The 3,869-nt window shown below is 36.2% G+C and overlaps 1 long non-coding RNA gene across 1 annotated transcript; it reads right to left on the reverse strand.

Moving 5' to 3' along the window:
* Positions 1-463: 463 nt before the first annotated feature.
* LOC115923763 lies at positions 464-3,462 on the reverse strand. The gene is made up of 4 exons (XR_004064073.1): positions 2,986-3,462; positions 2,381-2,562; positions 964-1,119; positions 464-533 (listed from the first exon to the last, which is right to left on the reverse strand). It is a non-coding gene; the product is annotated as an uncharacterized LOC115923763 (long non-coding RNA).
* Positions 3,463-3,869: the final 407 nt, after the last annotated feature.

Consider the following 3,869-nt stretch of genomic DNA (forward strand, 5'->3'; position numbering starts at 1 on the left):
AGATACGTAGTATGTGAAGTTTTCCATTTGCTCTTTTGATGATAAAATATGTTACATTTGATTCCAATTTCCGGTCACTTTTGATCAGAATGCCATGAAGCTTTATTAAAATACACTTTCTCTTTTATTATTGAATTGTATTAACCAAAATGATGGTATTTAACATCGGTCAGTACGTTATGGTTATACCAGTCCTCAGAAATAATCTATCCATCAATACCTGTCTAATGAGGCCATCCCAACACAGAACTTGGCCTTTAAAGACAGTTTGCCTTTCTAGACAGCTTACACAATATTTCTTTAAATGTATATATATATATGTATATAATTTTAATGGTTATGATTCAAATTTCATGAATACAAAATCCAATATAACAGGTGAAACATCGGCTGTGCTAGTACTGACCCACAGCAGCTAACACGAAGTTTTCTGTGTCAGAATCCACTTTGTGTACTTCATCCTCAAAGTCTGTATCCATCTTCATGGGTTCTGTTTCATTCTGCCTTTGGGATGTCCTCACCAGGTCCGAGAACTTTAACACAGAGAGCAACAAAGTTTGGGAGCAGTTTAGAAAAGAATATCACATATGCAATATTCCTCATCAGTCTTGGTTTATTTATTTGGATGGTTCATTGAATTTAATAAATCTTGCTTTGGTCTAAATTACTTAATATGAGGTTGTAGAAGCCACAAACGGATATTTTTTACAAAAATATATTCTAATGAAATCAACAAAATGTGTTGAAGTTGTCGTAACACATACATCATGATTCAACAAACTTAGAAAGTGCAGTCAAAGTTAACGCATACATTGCAAATCCTAAGCTAATTTCTCTAAGCTGCACTGTACACTAACCAAAGGTAATTAAAATAGACATCCCCTGCAAAAAAAAATAATAGAAGGACACTTTTTAAATATCACTCAATAGTTTGCATTCAGGAGGTGTAAACTTGTAACTTACCTAAAAACCAGTGACCTGTTGTCCATGGGTTTGGGATCCCTTGGCTCTCAATTTGTTGAGCAATTATTTGTGGACCATTGTTCTGATAGCAGTCAGTTTGTGGGCTGTCAGCAAACAGTGGGCTATCCTTTTGTAGAACTGGGGCCATTTGAATCACTGGAAATAAAAAAAATGATATCATTCATTTATTTCATTTCATTGGGAGCATAAAAATACAACAGAGGAATTTTGAAATGAGACAAGAAAATATCATGGAATACTATATACAGATAAATACATGTATGCTGGAGTAGGTACATGTTTATAGCAGCCAAAAACAAAACAAAACAACAACTTCATATCAGGCTTACCCAGAATCCAAATACATGTATAATAAATTGTGAACAAAAACTGAAAGGTAGTTATACAACAATTAATAATTTGATAACCCATATTCCCCTTGCAAGCAGATTCAACGTGAATGTCAACAGAGAATTTAAAGAAAGATACATCTGGTAATTCTTGAAACTTATTTTTTTACGTAGCCACTTGCTAAGTTCTTATCACAATATTCTAATCACTTGTGAATGTTGTTTGATCACAATTCATAGTTTCAGAATAAAATCCAGACACAGTCAAACCTGCTTTAGTGACCACCTGTCTACAAAGACCACCTGTCTACAAGGACCACAATTTTTGTTTCCCTTGAAAATGGTTTCTCATTGAAACATGTACTAAAGGAACCTGTCTACAAAGACCACCTGTCTACGAGGACTACTTTTTGTGTTTCCCTTGGGCGGTCGCTGTCCCGCCCCCCCCCCCCCCCACTCAGTGTTATTTAGGGTACGCAAATGCGTGTTCCAACCGACCCCCCCCCCTTTCAGCAAAAGTCCGGTGTGTAAAGTCAATACGGCTCGACCTTTTTCTTTTGTATACGAGCCTTTTTCAGCACCCCCCCCCCCCCCTTTTTCAGCAAAAGTCCGGTGTGTAAAGTCAATACGGGTCGACCTTTTTCTTTTGTTACGAAAAGGACATTTTGGCAACACGCATGGGGTCCGTCCGTTCTCGAAGTGGGGGGGGGGGGGCGGGGTCGCTGTAGACAGGTTAAACTGTATTCACAAACATGTACATATAAATATATGCTTGAAATATACTAGTTGGTGTAATGAATATTACCCAAAACTATAACTTTTCTTTAACTGGAATGAAAATTGCATGATTCATTTTTCAAACACTTACCATTCGTTAGGACAATGATATCTGTCATAAAATTATACTGCAAGGTGGTAATTTCATTTATTTTCAGGTATGTACATGTATGTCAAACTTCAAAACTAATTATAATAATCAGTATTATACACGTATCTAGTTACATTAACATAGGCTAAATGTATATCTTTGTTAGCTACAAAAAAAAATAGAATGTGGAATAACTAACCACCAATCTGTGAGCTTTAAGTTGGCTGGTCTTCAATCAAAAGGGGTCAATGTATGGGACATTACATCCTTGCTGGAACTCTGATGGGCATTTCAACTCTGTTAGGAGCATTTTTAGGCTGTCAATCCTTGGGTAGTCAAACTTAGTATCATCGGTCATTGGGCGTGAACGTATCTGAATCACTGCAAAGCAATACATATGATATTTGCATTTGATTATTCAGAATGAAACAAAAATAATGAGATAAATTAATGGACTGCATTGGAAGCATTCTACACCATAAACATTTTCTAATGTTCGCTTAAATATCACTATACCCAGAAACAAATAAACTAAAGTTACTAAGGGACCGCAATTGTGTTCCCCAAATCTCTGGTAAAGAAAAATAGTGAATTGCATTAATTCATCCCAGTGTAAGGATTGTAGCCTCTCAACATAATCCCAAATTTTAAAAAGCATATCAACTAATCTATTTCACACACTACTAGTACCCAACTGCAAACTATGAAATGTACTCAGTTTTGTTAACAGTCTTTATAGAAAGTAATTTGGATGATGTGCATTAACGAGAAGAAAGTATCTGAATAAAAAAATGTATTACTAACCACGCTCAGCTAATGGGATGTCTCCCATATCCATGGTGTGTACAAGTCCAGGTTCTGACACTGCCAACATTTTCCCCGCAACCACCTGCTGCCCTATTTCATTTTCACCGAAGTGCCTCTCCTTGGTACCGAATTCTTTCTCCTTTTGATATCAGTCAAGTTAGTAGATTTGTCCCTGTTCTACAGGACAAGGCTATCCTGGATAAACTCCATCTAATGATTTAATAAAGGTATTTATAATAGCAATAGTTTATAAAGAAAATAAAACCTGATATTTGATAATCGTATCTCTAACACTGGCAAACCTACCAAGTGCTAGACCTGACCTGGAGAAGGCATGTGGTTCTACATGTACAATAATTTTAGTGCACTAAAGTTTAGACCCAGTGAGACTGTTGAATTATATTGTTTCAAGTCATTTCTTTTACTCTGCACTAATTTATCGTGACCACTATGAGAGACAACACATCACAATATCCTTGTTTAGTTGCTGAAAGTGAAACAGTTTTCGATGAGTACGAGCATAGATGCAGTGTACTCACTACTCACTAGACTAGTCACTAGTGCCAGTGGTATATTTATACAGCAACAGATACAGAACCCATCTCTGAAATCATGCCAGGTTTGCCACATCACATTACTTTAAGTTCTTAACATTTAGCCCACAGGTTAGTAGGAAATAAATTGGGTCTTTTGTTACTACGATAACCCCAGAATCTAATCTAATCTCATTGAGCGAAACACTTTAAAATTGTTTGCACGCACGTGCTTTAATACACTGGTACACTAACATAACCCGCTACATGTGTGACTGGGTTTACGAAAGAGGAAATAATCATAGGGTAATCACCAATTTAGGAGAGGTTTATTTACAATTTTATAGA

Source organism: Strongylocentrotus purpuratus, unplaced genomic scaffold (assembly GCF_000002235.5).
Source record: "Strongylocentrotus purpuratus isolate Spur 01 unplaced genomic scaffold, Spur_5.0 spur5_scaffold_14, whole genome shotgun sequence".
In the NCBI taxonomy this organism is placed as follows: domain Eukaryota; kingdom Metazoa; phylum Echinodermata; class Echinoidea; order Camarodonta; family Strongylocentrotidae; genus Strongylocentrotus; species Strongylocentrotus purpuratus.